The sequence below is a fragment of the Macrobrachium rosenbergii genome, chromosome 39, assembly GCF_040412425.1.
Source record: "Macrobrachium rosenbergii isolate ZJJX-2024 chromosome 39, ASM4041242v1, whole genome shotgun sequence".
Lineage (NCBI taxonomy): Eukaryota > Metazoa > Arthropoda > Malacostraca > Decapoda > Palaemonidae > Macrobrachium > Macrobrachium rosenbergii.
Window position 1 is genome coordinate 9,252,480 of NC_089779.1, and position 16,701 is coordinate 9,269,180.

A 16,701-nucleotide genomic window follows, 5' to 3' on the forward strand; every position below is an offset into this window, starting at 1 on the left:
TAACGCCTCTATACCTCCGTCCTTTTTATTGTACATTCTTCCGTTTTTCTTTTACGTTTCTAAATAAATGGAGGCATAGATTGATAATGATTTTTTGTAAAGCACCGAAACCAGTGAGACGGACAATCTAATATCCTCTTCTGTCTCCGGCTGGTAGAAAGCGAGGCAGGGAAAAAAGAAGGAAGAAAGGTGGACCTTTACCACGAAGGAAGCGATAGACGTCTAGGCCTGTTCCTGGAAGAAAGGTCTCAAAGTTTCAGGAAAAACAGAAGCAGAATGGAATTCCAAAGCTAGGCAGTAGATAGGGAAAAGTCTCATGAACCATGCTTTCCAATAACTAACGGCTAGAGGAAGAAGTTGTCAGAAATATTTGAGATGCGGAGGTTCAAGAAACATGGCGTATGGTTAGCTGGCTCCTCCAAAAAAGAAACATTCTGCAACATTTTAGCTTAACCCCTTCAAAATGGAAATAGGGGTATGACTAAAGAAATATATATATATATATATATATATATATATATATATCTTATAATTATTTATATAAAATATATATATATATATATATATATATATATATATATATATATATATATATATATATATATATATATATATATATATATATATATATATATATATATATATATATATATATATATATATATATATATATATATATATATATTAAATCACTTTTTGACACACAATCTGTGTATCTCACATCCACAGGGGAATATACTTATAAGGCAGTCGTATTTTCATATGAATTGCGGCGGTCAAGATGGAAAGCGTAAGGTTAAGGAAAATTTGTGAACCTGACCTTTAAATTTGTATTATTGAAGGACTTCAAAAAAACTCGTTAATGATAAAAGAGAGAGAGAACTGTATAAGGAATCTTCAGTAGTTTGGCAGATCGCTTTTAAAACTTTCCATCATTCCACTAGCAGTAATACCTGTATTCCACTCCTCGACAGGTGTGTTGACGTACCAAACAAAAAATCATTATTTGTAACGTGATCAGTCGTAGTTCTTGAAGAACAAACCTGAAAGCACCTCAGAATCATTTGTCGGCGTATTTCAGATGCAAATTCAGCCCGTATTTCATCCCTAAAGAATTGTCGATCCACACCTTTGCTGTGAGACGAATTTCCGCCGACGTCAAGAATATTTTCGGAGCCTTAAATTCGGCAGACTAACCGTGTTTACCCGGCGAAGGACCAGCACCAGTAGTTGCTGGCAAGCCAAACGCGCCATCATTAACCATAAGGCCCTTCAGACAAGATTAATGAAGTAGGAACTCTCTAACTCACTTTCCCGTGTTATCAGAAATTATGGTATGCCGGCGAACCTGATTAAACTCCTTAGACGAAGTTATGTTTAAGTTTACAGGCCACCCGCCCGGGCGGCCATTCAAAATGGGGCTGTTCGGCAGCGCTTGATTAAAGGTTCCTTGGCTTCAGCCAGGTGAGAAATCGTAAAGACCTACACACATACGCACACACATACACTCGCAGTGACTTTGAAAACCATAGATGAAGCTTAGAGTGCTTCATGCCTCAATGTATGCTTAAATGATGAACTAGTAATTATTTAAGAATGTATAAAATTTTTAACTTTGTATGTGCTAAATTTTTAACTTTGTATGTGCTTTGCGAATTAGCGCCAGAGGAAAATGTGAAAATTCTGAAAGCTTTATGCTTGAATGTGTTTGTATTTTTGTGTATGAATGCATGTATCATGAAGCAGTGTCTCTGAAAACTGTACAGTATATGAAATTTAGACAGCTTCGTGTCTGAATATATACCTAAATGATGTACTAGTAATTATTTAAGATTGTATAAAATGTTATAAATTTTGTATATGTGCATCACGAAGTAACTCCGTAGGAAAGTGTGAAGATTTTGAAAACTTTGTGCTCATATGCGTATGTAATTTTGCATATATGTGATTCAAAACAGAACTAAAAATTTTCACACGTGTGTGTGTGACGAAGTAATTTCTTTATAAGATCCTGGATTTAAAAAAAAAAAAACTTTCATTCGTAAATGGATGCATCGTGAAAGTATTTTTTATGAAAACTTTCAAAGGTTTCAAGAACACCATTGATGTATTACGAGCTTTGACAAGTGGACTCCGGGGTAGTGTGTGCAGCGCTCACCTCATGTTTGGTATGTTTGTGGATCGTTCCCGGTTTGCAGCTCACCAGTCTACCTCGTGGTCTAAAATCATGGTCTACCCAACTGGAAGTGGATATCAGCGTCTACTGAGTTCAAGAAACATGCCGTAAGGGTAGAAAACTCCGCCCGAGGAAAACCTAAATAAGACTCCATCATTCTAATACCACCGCTCCAAAAAGGGAAATAGCCTAATGATAAAAAAAATTATTTGTACTTCTGTAAGTTGTTTTTTTTTTTTTTTTTTATCTCCAATCGCAACACTTGTGAAGTGTTGTAACAAATAATAGGATCGGAATCTTTTGTAAAAAAATCATTTAATGGTTACCTTTTTCTATTTTTGTCGGCAGTAACTGAAACCAACTCAGTAATGTTAAGAGGAGCCGTAATCCACCAGACCATAGTAATTTTTGTGATATATATACATATATATATATATATATATATATATATATATATATATATATATATATATTATTATTATTATTATTATTATTATTATTATTATTATTATTATTATTATTAAACTGACACAGGTTCGCGCACTCTAAATACATGCATATTCTTTGCCAGAAGAATTCGCTTATAATTGGGTTAACGGCATAGTTGCAGGGGCTGGTCTGTTGTGGGGGAAACGATCAAAGAATGCGGATTAAAAATATAAGGCTGGGACCAGTGCGTCTAGGAAGCACTGAAATAGCAAACTGAACATTGTGGTGGATAGAAATCAGAAGAGAAGAATTTAAACTGTTGAAGATTTTCAAAAATAAGTTTTAAATTTTATATATATATATATATATATATATATATATATATATATATATATATATATATATATATATATATATATATATATATATAATATATAAACTTTAAAACTCATTTTTTAAATTCTTGAACAATGTGAACTTGTCGATGTTGTGACGCCAGTTGTAGTATCCATAAATCAGTTAATCATTTTTTATTTTTATTTATATCTATCTATCTATCTATATATAATTGCAATTACATGTTATATACATATATCTACTGTATACATTGTATTTATATATATTTACATATATGTATATATTTTTTTCCTTTTTGTCCGGAGCACGAAAAGTGCCGTAGGAATGAATGCGGAAGAAAATTCTTAAAGAGTGAAAAATTGACAACTATAGAGAATTTACTGAGTAAAAATAAACGTCAAATTTATCACTTTCTGAGAATTAGAAAGTGTATAAAAAAAATGGAGAGTGGACTTTATCAAAGCAAAATAATATAATTCAAGTGAATATACATATAAAAATATTTGTAATGTTTGAAAAATTTCGGATACTACGGTTGGTACGGTGATGTTGAATGTTCCGAATGATTTTTGTTTTAGCCAGTGCTTTCTGCATTAACGCCCCTTAATGTATAGATTAACATTCCTGTGTCATTCATGAACTGAAATTACCGGTATGAATATTCGGTTTGAAGTTGCGAGCTGCACAGACGCGTGATGATAGTCACCACGAACAAGAGAATGGTTAAGCCACAATGTAGTATTTTCAACTGCGAGAGAGTGAATGAACTGCCCCTGAACATGTCAGCATTATTTTCAGCATTATTCACTCGCCCAGGAGGCTCATTAGCATCCCGTTAGACCCTCCCGAAATATATATTATGCCATTCACAGCTATCTTGCGTAAACATTTGCTCCCGTAAAGGGGTATTGCCGTCAGTACACCTCATGCGGTTTACCGTAGGCATTACTTAAGGGTCTTTGCAGCGTCCCTTCGACCCCTAGCTGCAACCCCTTTCATTCCTTTTACTATACCTCCGTACCTGTTCTCTTTTTTCATCTTACTGTCCACCCTCTCCTAACAATTGTTGCGCAGTGCAACCGCGAGGTTTTCCCCCCGTTACACCTTTCAGATCTCTTTACTGTCAGTTTCCGTTTCAGCGTTGAATGACCTCATAGGTCCCAGCGCTTGGCCTTTGGCCTAAATTCGGTATTCCGTTCTGTTCTAACACTTGTTCACATTTGCTCCTTGCTGACTATGACCCCATCATGGAATGTTTCCCACTCTTCGTTTACTCCTTCCATTTATGTGTTTTCAAACCCTAGCCAATTTTTAATCAGTTTTGGCGTCGACCCTTAGACCATCTTTCACCAATTTTCTCCTGTCACGTTCTTCTCCTTCCTCTCTTGTCAAGTTAATTCTGCTTCATGCTTTAAAATTGCAGCCACAGTTTTGCTTATCCCCCTCCAACTGAAGGTTATATCAGGTTCTCAACTTTTGCTCTGTTAAGGATGAAACCCTGTGTAGATAACTTCCATTGCTGCAGTCATTTCATACGCCATCAAGGTAACTGACAGGGACACATTCACACTCATACATACGCACCCACAGACACTTTACACACACACACACATATATATGTATGTATATGTATATATGTATATATATATATATATATATATATATATATATATATATATATATATATATATATATATATATCTTGTAATTGCCAATACTAAATCGGCTATGATAATGTTTAACGAGAGAGAGAGAGAGAGAGAGAGAGAGAGAGAGAGAGAGAGAGAGAGAGAGAGAGAGAGAGAGGTGGGGCTTAGGGTCTATGAGATTGCTAAAAGTTTGAAGATAACACATGTAATCGACGAAAACTATTTTTAATATTTCCTTCCAAAAAAAAAAAAAAAAAAAAAAAAAAAAACGAACTGTGAAAAATACCAACTTTCCTCAGACTTGGTAGTTGGCAAGAGGAACTGCTCGTGGATCATGGCTCTCTCTCTCTCTCTCTCTCTCTCTCTCTCTCTCTCTCTCTCTCTCTCTCTCTCTCTCTCTCTGTGTTAAGAAACGAACGACATAATGTATAACGTGCAGTTATTTATAATTTTTCCTTTTTTTTGAAGGTGAGCTAATCCCAAGGTCTTTTACCTTGACCTTGAATTTTTATGATCAGTATGTAATACCAGTCATTACTGATGTTTTTGTCGGTACCTTCGTGCTTTGTTCAGAGACCTGTCGATTTTATATGGAAATCTCTTCATTTTTCTTTGTAAGTTTATATCATATCTCTATTTTTCTACATAAATCTATTACATATCTTCATTTTTCTATATAAATCTGTTACATATTTCCATTTTTCTATACAAATTTTTATCACATCTTTTTCTATATAAATCTATTACATATCTCAACTTTTCTATGTGAATCTATTACATATCTCCATTTTTCTATGTAAATCTGGTACATATCTCCATTTTTCAATATGAATTTTTATCACATCTTCATTTTTCTATATAAATTTTTATCACATATCTTCATGTTTCTCTATAAATCTATTAGAATTCATCATTTTTCTATAAAAATTGTTAACACATCTGTTCTTTTTTCTATATAAACTTATGACACATCTCTTTTTTTTCTGTATAAATTCGTAACACCAAGAGTTGTTTAAATCGGAAGTGAATTACGAAACTCAGAAAGTTATTATTATCGAAGGAATTTCCCACACAAAGAACTAGTTCCTGCAAGCATTTGTCGGTGCTTGGCATAAAGTACGTCCAGTCCCCGTAAGGGTTTCCGCTCACAGTGTGCCTTGTACTCTAAGAGCGTGCATAAGTGTGTCTCAGTGATCACGTTAACCTAATAACAATTGTGATTTCTAATTGTAAGGCTGAATTTCTGAGGTTGAGAAAATATGTCTAGGTTTATTGCTGTTAGCAAGGTAGCGCGCGCGCGCCTATTAAAGTGACTCTGTTCCGGGTTGTATGTAATCGTGAAGAAATATTGTTCATGTTTTTTCTCTGGTAATTATGGAAATATATATATATATATATATATATATATATATATATATATATATATATATATATATATATATATATATATAGATGTGTGTTTATGTATATATATATACATAACTATTATATATATATATATATATATTATATATATATATATATATATATATATATATATATATATATATATATATATATACACATAACTACATACATATATATATATATATATATATATATAAAATCACGAAATTAATTGTATCTTTCAATATGGAGTTTCATACATTTCCTGATGTAGAATAGCTTAGGTATGATAGTGTTAAGTGTATTTTGCAAAACCTAATTTCGCATACCTTGTGGCAAGAACTTCGCTGTGTTTGCTGCCAAGCACTGGATATTTGACTTACGAAGTTGCAAATAACTCGCTATGTATATATATATTTTTTTATTCCCAAGAAATAGAAACGTCAGCTTTTTATCCGATTGATTTTCATAGCCCTCTGATATCTGCCCCTGACGTCATTTGGAAAAAAAAGGTGCATCGTTGGAAATACTTCAGAATAAACCCAGCTTGGCAACTGGTTCAGTTCCATCAGACCTAAAAAAAAAAACTATAGATTATTAGACAAGTTTTTACAACGGTTTAGGTTTTTTCGATGATAGCTACTTTGCTTTTACAGACGTCCTATAACTTTTTATTTTTTTATTTTTGCGTCTTGTCATTCGGAACGTTTTCGTGAGAATGTTTTTTTTTTTTTTTATTTGCCAAGATGTTATCATCGTACATTCTTTCATGAGAATCACCACTAGCATGAACACTTGCAGCTATCATTTTATCGTTCTACCCTCCTCCTCCTCCTACTCTTTCTCCTCCTGCTACTAGTAGTCTCTTCCTCTTTTAAATCGTAACCACCTTTGTTGGGACGCGTTTCAAGCCGCGCGGAGGACATTCCTGACTCCCAAGTCTGTGAGATTTAGGGACACCAGCCGCTCTGGCGGAAGTTGAAAAACGCAGCGGTGTTATTCGAAGTCCACTTGAGTATGCTTAATCCTGCGGTCGGGTGGATCTAGTTGCAACTAGACTTAAGATAGGTGATGATCCTTTTCCTGGTGAATCTGGTAGGATCGTCCTTGAGGTATTTCTCGTGCGGTTACGGTGCTTACTCGCCTGACGATGTGTTCATTTAGGAGGAGCAGATGACAGGTGATGCAGCCAGTGGAAAGTGGCTTAGTAAATCTATCCATGTGGTTCGCGCAGTGCAGGTGATATGCGTGTTTCGCTGATGGAGGTTCGTGCTTAATTCGTGGTGCTCATTTGAAGCGCTCTTGTGTTTTTTTTTTTATTTTTTTTTATTCAGCTGTTGAATTCTGCCAGACAGAAATTGATTTTATGTCACGCCAGGTATTTGATGGATATCAAGATTGCGTGTTTTTCAGTAGTGATGCAAAACCAGTTACAGTGATTGTGTTGTGATATTAGAAGTTAATGGAAACGTTGTTTAGTGGTAAGTAAAATCTTTTTTCTAATATTTTATATTTAAAATCTCGTAATTCTAGAAATCGGTAAGCATTATTGAGCAGTATTCCTTGAAATGTTGTTACCTAAACATAAATTAGTTTTTATGTCTGTTTAAATTCTTGTAATTATAAAAGCATAAAGTCCTAGGAGATGATTTTTATCACGCTGTGATTTTAGTAAAGCAATTTCTTTCTGTAATTGTATGGTTGAATGATATTCAGTTACTAATAGACACGAATGAATTGTATTCTTGCAGGTCGTATTGATAAATATTTCCCAACGTCGATGACCTACACAGTTGTGATGCCATTTACTGATATCAGAACAATCGGGTAATTTCTGAGATTTAATCATTCGTTTGTAATGGTAAAGTGCATTGAGTAAAGTCACCTGATATATTTCTCTTGTCGAGAAATTTCATCCGAGTGTATATTATTCATGGTGCTTATTTAATGAGCAAGTTGCCTAGTGATTATATTAATCTTGATGTTGCCATGACGAACGAATTCATCCGGGATTCTGTTCTAAATTATTATTATTATTATTATTATTATTATTATTATTATTATTATTATTATTATTATTCAGAACATGTCCCGCAGGGGACATTGGCTTAAAATTCAATCTTCCAACGAATATGGCGTTCACTTGAAAGAATTAACGTAAGGTAATAGGAAATACCGAAAGAGATCGGTTATTAGAAAAGAAAATGTAATTTAAAAAATTGATAAATGAACAGATAAAAATGCAAGTAAATTTTAAAATACAGCGAGAATATTTTTAAGGTGGCATTGCAGTGCATTTTCGCTTGAACTTCTGAAGTTCCAGTTGCACTACATCCTCAGGAAGACTGTTCCACAGTCTAGCGGTGTGAGGAATAAAGGACCTCTGGAACTGAGACGTTCGACAGCGAGGCACATTTATTGCGCATTGTTGCCGCTGTTCAGCAAATCTGGTTGCTTTCGGTAGGAAGAGAGGACCTGGGATCAGTTGTGCATGTGGAAGATCTTTGTTAAAATACAACTTGCGAAAAATTGGCAAACCGGAGACCTTCCACGGATGGTCAAAGTCATCACGAAGTCTCGTCTGAAATAATATTAATCATGGTGCTCTTATAACGAGCAATTTCACGCGAGACAAAATTATTCTGTGTTCATATAACGAACAATTTAATCTGAAATTGGAGTTCTGCAGTGCTAATATAACGGGCAGTTTCACGTGGAATTAGAGTTCCGTGACTCTTCATATAACGAGTAATTTTATTTGCTCACAGTCGTCATGTGACGTGGAAAGGTCTGCGGTGATTGTACTTAGCAAGATGCCGAATCTGGAAAACGAAATGAATTGTGACAATTTCGTCATCAGCATTCGTTTAGATTGAAATGGCCCTTTAATGACGGAATCGAAATTGTTATTAAGTTCCTGGAAGTCGTTTCCAATTAAGGTATTTTCAGCGATTTTTAATATTCCTCTTAACGTTCTAAAAAAAAAAAAAAAAAAAGTTATGGCGATTGTATCACACACTACTCATCCTGTATCACTTTTTGGTTTAACTTAGTTTAGTTCTCAGACGTTTAATAACAGTATAGTTCTCAGACGTTTAATAACAGTTTAGTTCTCAGACGTTTGTTATTAAATTACATTGCTCCAGAGTTTTTGAAAGATTACTTTTCTAAGTTTATAGAATGTTCAAAGGTATTTCAATAAGCAAACTAAAAAATGATTTGTGTAGAGCGCTATAGGTATGTGCATGCAAGGATACGCACACATTTAAGTATGCATATTTGCGTATATATATATATTTATATATACACATTTATATATATACTATATATGTGTGGGGTATATATATTTTATATATATATAATATATATATATATATATATATATATATATATATATATTTATATATATATATATATATATATATATATATATATATTTATATATATATATATATATATATATATATATATATATATATATATATATATATATATATATATATACATCGCACAATTTCCAGCTTCATTGGGAATGTGATGTAACTATGCAGATACTTGTACAGTTTTATAGCTTGTATTTATTTTTTTATAAACTGAGTCATTGTTGAGACGAACGCCCTTGGGAACTTCCAGAATCTGGAACAGTTTCAGGCAGGATTTAACTGAAAAAAAAAAGTGGAACGACGTTCCGTCATTCTCCTATTGACTGAACGAGTCAGGTGATGAAAAAATGTTTTTTTACCGTAAGTCGTGCCTCTCCAAGGCTGTTTCAGTGCTATACATTTCGCCGCGTTCGTAAAGAAGAATCTGAGAAAAGAAACGACCGGAAAGGTGGGTTATATGCCTGTGAGGCAATAGAGAAAATAACAGCTTCAACAAATTATTATTATTATTATTTTTTTTTGTTTGGCTTTACTTTTTTGTGTGCGTAACTCGCGAACCGTAATCCTCTTTAGGCACTGTGGGTGTGAAAGCAATTTGAATGTGACTGCTGGCTAGATATGTGAATAGCAAGTGTCCTTGTTGACACACGGTCCAGTTGTCTTGTAGACCACAGTATTTCCAAGAATGCTGAAAATGCGTAATATTGCGCTGAAGTGTAAGAGTTCGTAAAAAAAAAACAGATTTAGAAGTACAAAATTTTACCTTGTCGCTTGAAATATATATTTTACCTTGTCTCCTGAAATATATATATTTTTTTCCATGACATTAGAGTAATCCAGAGGAAATAGTCATTTTATATTTTTATTCTTTTTATCCCGTTGAAAATACTGAAGAAATGTTCAGATCAGTCACAGGAGACAATAATGAAAGACTGTCTGAAAAAGAATTATGACATCGCTTCCTGTTCGAAAAAAACCATTCATGAACCCTGCCTTTTAGCGGAAGACAAATCCAGCTTATTATTATTATTATTATTATTATTATTATTATTATTATTATTATTATTATTATTATTATTATTATTATTGGTGAAGAAATCCACAATGTTGTAATTGTAAATATATATTAAAGGTATGTACAAAATGCGACCTTTCTGGAACCTGCTGGATTCTCCTTTTCAATTTGATAGTGAGAAGGAGAATCGAGCAGGTTCTAGAAGGTTCTCTTAATATATATTTACAATGACACCATTGTGGATGTCTTCGCCATTTTAGTGACCAGGGGTGGGCTTTGGGCTGTCATCTCAGCTATAATCTATTAACTATCAGGTACATAATTCACTGCTTCGCATAGCGAAGGCAAAGTAAATTACTCAGAAAACATACTTAATCAGTATCCCCTTCTCCTACGCAGGGATCGATCTCGGGTCTCTTCAAGTCCGCTAGAAAGATGACAGCATCAAAGTATTTTGCCGTTGCAGCATATTAATCAATTACACGATTTACTCTGCATTTCCTTGTTTGAGATATTCTGAGAGTTGATGTTCAATTTTATTTCCTTTTGACTATCTGCTATACTAAAGAAAATATAAATTGATGCAGATATTAATTTATAAGAAGTTTTTTTTTATTTTGTATAAGCAGGTATTTAAAAACTGTATATAAGCAATTTTTTTATTATATTAAAAACAGGTTTATTTTATTAGCATTTCTTTCTGAACGCCTCTCTTACGACTTATGCCACTTGCCAGGTGGTAGCAGCTGACGGAGTTTGCGCTCTGCTTTTCAGCATTCTCGTAACTTAACACCGTCACACTTACTTTGCCAGTGGCACTGGGCCATTAACCGGGAGAGAGTTTATGAGGAAATCTTTTTGACGCTTCGGTGGTTAGACTAAGAACCAGTCGTAAACATTGGCCAGCCTCTCACACGGATGCATATGGGGAAAGCAAGGTTATTGACAGTTCTTGCGCGTAGATATATTTAAATTTGCAAGTTAAAGAACACATGGTGATATGTGTGTATGTATATATATGTGTATGTATGTATGTATGTATGCATGCATGCATGTATGTGACAAGACAGAACGGCGAAGGGCATAAAAATACAGCTGCATATTTATGCATGGATTGTATGTATGTATGTATGTATATAATGAATGTACGAATATGTATATATAATCCCCACTCCGTTCTTCTCTTGTCATATTTTAGTAATGAAGAAGTACAAAGATTATTTACTTTAACATTTTAGTTGACAACAACTCAAAAAGTGTAACACTTGAGTTGGCAACAACTCTAGAAGTGTAACATTTCAGTTGACAACAACTCAAGAAGTGTAACACTTGAGTTGACAACAACTCAAAAAGTGTAACACTTGAGTTGGCAACAACTCAAGAAGTGTAACATTTCAGTTGACAGCAACTCAAGAAGTGTAACATTTCGCTTGGCAACAACTCAAGAAGTATGAATTTGAAGTATAGTGTATTTACAGAAATCATGGTACATACAAAATGTCTTAAACATAATTAAGATATGTAGAGAGAGAGAGAGAGAGAGAGAGAGAGAGAGAGAGAGAGGATGAGACTAGACGCGCTGGTGAATCATTCTGGAGATCGGGGCTTTAGTTATGGCGATGACTCTCTCTCTCTCTCTCTCTCTCTCTCTCTCTCTCTCTCTCTCTCTCTCGATGATGGCGGAAGCTGTAGTAGAAATAACTATTAAGTCAGCCTTATGCCGGTAGGAGTTGTTGCCCCTAGAGTCGCTGTATGTAGTGTGTAGTCCGCTTGTAAGATGTATGTAGTCGTAGTGCGCGTATTTAGAAGTGTATGCTTGAGGTCTCAAGACCAGGTTCATGCGACCTTGACCTTGGCCTTTGCTTTGGAACATGGTGATTCGGTCTTGAACTCAATCTCATGCCCTGTGACCTAACAACACATCAGGCGAGATTATGGGATACCTAGATACTCCTTTATACGTGAATGAAATGATTAAGTCTAATACATCCATGCAGCTCTATAAATACTTAATATTTTAATGCAAAAAAATAATGTTTGTTAAACCTACTAATTTCCGATGTTACTGGAACGAATAGCATGGCTTATAGACCCATTTTCCAGTTCTGCAGATTTTCGAAAGGCACTTCAAATATAAATATAATTTTTTGAAAATATAATCTCACATTAAATTTCGCGATACGGGTTGGATTCTTGCGTGACAGACATTGCATTGGAGCTTTTTGACGTTTTATTCGAAGGGCCACGAGGTGATATAATATCTTAACGATGGGAATCACGTTTAGATTGCCATTCTGAGGCTGAACGTGTGTTCTTCAAGCTCAGTTTCTTGTGGCTAAGTTATATGTGTACGCATATAAAGGATACATAAGAAATTAATGTCAGTGTGTACTCCTGGTGGGCACAACTGTGAGAGGTCTGTCATTGTCACAGTTTACTCCATAGGGGGGTGTTGCCGCATTACCTTAGGTTCTTTGCAGCCTCCCTTCGGCCCCTAGCTGCAACCCCTTTCATTCCTTTTACTGTACGTCCGTTCATATTCTCTTTCTTCCATCTGACTTTCCTCAACCCTCTCTTAACAGTTGTTTCATTGTGTAACTGCGAGGTTTTCCTCCTGTTAGGCCTTTCAAACCTTCTTACTGTCAATTTCCGTTTCAGCGCTGAATGACCTCATAGGTCGCAGCGCTTGGCCTGCGTCCTAAATTCGACATTCAATTCAGTTGTCGCAGTTTATGTCAGTACCTGTTACATGGAAGTTGAGACGTAGCACCTGTATCATAGCCTACTGATTTTCGGAGTGTGAATTTGCGTTGTATAAATGTTGCCACTGTTGCTTACACGAAAAACAGAAGGCCCGTTAGTTTTTACTTGTATTTAATTGGTGGCATTTCTGTCTGTACGGTAGAAATACGTTTAACAGCATCAACAACAGTTCCAGTGAGTTTTATGAACTTACAGTGAACATTGTTTTAAATAGTGTGCATAATCTGCAACTTGTACTGTTGGAAGGAGACAATACAAATTACATTTAGATTTAACGAAGTTTTAAGTCATATAAGATTTTAAGTCCGATGTTTTTCGGTTTTATATTTCATATATTTCATTGTAACAAGCTACTTAAAAATTAAACCGTTGAAATCAGTGCTTGAGATTGTCTGTAGATCAATCATACAGGCTAAAGGAATGACTTACCTATTCATTGGTAATGAGACTGATGGCTAAAGAATCTACAAAACTGTAATTTTTATACCCTCAGCTACATAAATCTTTGATTTAAAATTTCTTGACAGTAATGGGCCCTTGATTGACTGATTACTATAAAAATCTAACAGGTAAAAAATGCACCGAACGAGTTTTCTGTACAGCGTATAATGCTGTATGAAACTCTCAGCTGCGGCCCATGAAACTTTCAGCCACGGCCCAGTGGTGGCCTGTGTTGGCACCTACAGTGGTGCCAGACGCACGATCATGTCCAACTTTAACCTTAAATCAAATAAAAACTACGGAGGCTAGAGGGCTGCAATTTTGCATGTATGATGATTGGAGGGTGGATGATCAACATACCAATTTGCAGCCCTCTAGCCTCAGTAGTTTTTAAGTTCTGAGGGCGGACAGAAAAAGTGCGGACGGACAGACAAATAGCCATCTCAGTAGTTTTCTTTTACAGAAAACTAAAATCAAGTCTTTGACCATACGTTGTCGATTCACATACGAAGCCAAACATTGAAACCAAAATGTTGGACTCGGACCCGAAATCGAACTTGGTCTTCGTTTCGAACGGTGTGGCCTCGTATTCGGCCATGGCCTTGGAAGGTGTGAGGACCGAGGTCCTCTACTACAGGTTTCTAGGGCATGGGACAAGGTCTAAGGACAACAAGGTCGTCCACGCGCACGTGGGCTGTTCTAATCCTACGTCACGCCGAGAATCGTGTCGAGAAATGGGAGACTGAAAACCTGTCTTTATCTCCATTGTTCAGAGGGTGTGATGTATACCTGAAGATTTTCATTTCATTATTGGACTCGACCTTGGAGGAAATATACTATATTTCCTCCAAGGACTCTACCTCTCGATTTATTATTTTTTTGCTACAGCATTGTAGTATCTTTAGAAGTGAACGATTTTCATGTGACGATTAATAATTAAGCAAAACTGAAATGTTTAGCTTTCAATGAAAGATGTGAGAGCTCTTAAAAAAACAACGAAAATGGGAACGGGGAGAGCATAACATTATTAACAAATATCACCGTATTTAATTTGATGAGCAAATATATGCAGAAATAAAGTATAGTTTAAACCGGATATATATCTATTACAATCTTCGTTAGCCCGTCATATAGATGAAAGTGTCAAAACCGATGTATATCAATCATTGAATATAGAACTACCTCAGTATACCATGGGTATATAGAAGAAAAGTAACAGACTTATACCAAGGATATAAGCAAGAAAAACGAAAGTGACAAAAACATCGTTCTAAACGGGAAACGAGCGACGCTGCAACGGCGTAGTTGAACTGGTCGAGTCGGAAATCCCAGCCGCTCAGTATAACCAGCTTGTGGTTTCCACACATCTCCGATCTGATGCAACGGTGGCAAGATTTCGCTTGCATCAGGTTGCGACAGCAAAGACGTCCATGGGGTGTTGAGTTTTCCATGGCGTTAGTATGGTAATACCATAACAAAAACACACACACGTGCATATATATAAATATATATATATTTATATATATAATTTATGACAGATTTTGTGGTTGGGAGCTTGTAAACAGGAAAAATAAAACCGGTGCATTTTGTGGCGTGGGGACTATGGCAACGAGCATTAACGCATAACTACAACCAATAAATATCTACAGATGGAAGATGCAGTTCTTATTTAGGATTCAAATGACTCAGATGTAAATTATTACAAATAGAGACGCATGATTCTGAAGAATACTCCTCTCTCTCTCTCTCTCTCTCTCTCTCTCTCTCTCTCTCTCTCTCTCTCTCTCTCTCCGAGCAGAGCAAAATTAAATTGTAGAGGACATTCGTTCGGTCACAGAAAAGCAACATTATTCTAACTTATTTTAAGATTCTTCTTAAGTTTTCATTAATATTCATCAGTATTCCAACATCTGGCGTTTTGGGGCAACAGATTTCGCTCAAGGGACGTACTTTTTACCGAGTCGTTCCAGTAATTGCTTCTGCTCAATCCGAATATTTTACACTCGTAGTATATATATATATATATATATATATATATATATATATATATATATATATATATAAATGTTTATACGTATGTATGTATATATATATATATATATATATATATATATATATATATATATATATATATATAGCGTGTGCACGCAAGTGCACACACTCATATTTAATTGGCAAGAGGAAAGGGAAACAGCTGCGTTCTCGCCACTGCCTGAAGTAAATGCTACTAAATGTCCTGAGACATGGAATTTATAGCTCAAAACAAGGTACTGGTTGCAAAAAAACACAAGAAAAAATTAAACTGTCATATGGTTTTAAATAAGCGTGGATGTGGTGCAGAAGAGAAGAAAGGCACAATAGTTAATATTTTCAAGGACAGAAAACTGGATGTTTCGGCACTTTGTGAGACAGGTGCAGGGGCAGTATTACGGTGTAGGATTGGCGTCGTGAGTAGCTGAAAAGTAGAGGTAGCGCTTGCAGCGTCTGGAAGACTCTAGGGACAAGTAAAGGAGTACAAGTCTGTTAGTTAGAGGATTGTATGGGTGTGGCAAGAGGGAAAGGTTGTAACAGAGAGTGTATATTGTTCAGTAATGGGAAAGAATGAGAATGGAAGAGTACCTGGCTGAGGTGAGCTTGGAGAAAATAAAAATATGGTTGGGCTGGGTAACGTAAATGCTAAGGTATGTGGCGGAGAATGAGATTGCATTGCTGGCAGGTATAAGGCCCTGAGAATTAATGAAAGTACAGTCTTGCGGAAGTGTGTTTGGAAACGGACATAGTTGTTAGATATACATGGTTTCTTAAAAAGGATAATCATGAGTAGATATAGAGAAATTGATGGAAAGAGTTTGCCAGATTATTTCAGAGAGAGGGTAGATGGATGAGGAAGTTGATGGATGTAAAGGTCAGATGATTTGATCATAACTGGATGAAATAAAAGTTAAGAAAGATACAGGTCTCAGAATGAAAAAAGTGAAACTGTGGCTAAAAATGTAGGAGGTTAGTTTGATGCCCTGGAAGCGAACAGGGCTCGTAAGGTACGTATAGACGAGGGAAAGGCTATAAAATACCGGCGAGAGGAAAGATTGCTCTTGTAAAAGT

The 16,701-nt window shown here is 35.3% G+C and overlaps 1 protein-coding gene across 9 annotated transcripts in view; it reads left to right on the top strand.

Moving 5' to 3' along the window:
* LOC136825720 (alpha-1,6-mannosyl-glycoprotein 4-beta-N-acetylglucosaminyltransferase-like) overlaps positions 1-16,701 on the top strand; it is a 445,856-nt gene that overhangs the window by 214,642 nt on the left and 214,513 nt on the right. The window contains exon 1 of one of the 9 annotated variants that reach the window (XM_067082499.1): positions 6,896-7,478. The exons of the other annotated variants lie outside the window; for them this stretch is intronic. The gene's annotated coding sequence lies outside the window, so the exon portion shown is untranslated. Of the gene's footprint in view, positions 1-6,895; positions 7,479-16,701 lie in introns of those variants that run through there. 9 annotated transcript variants of the gene reach the window in all.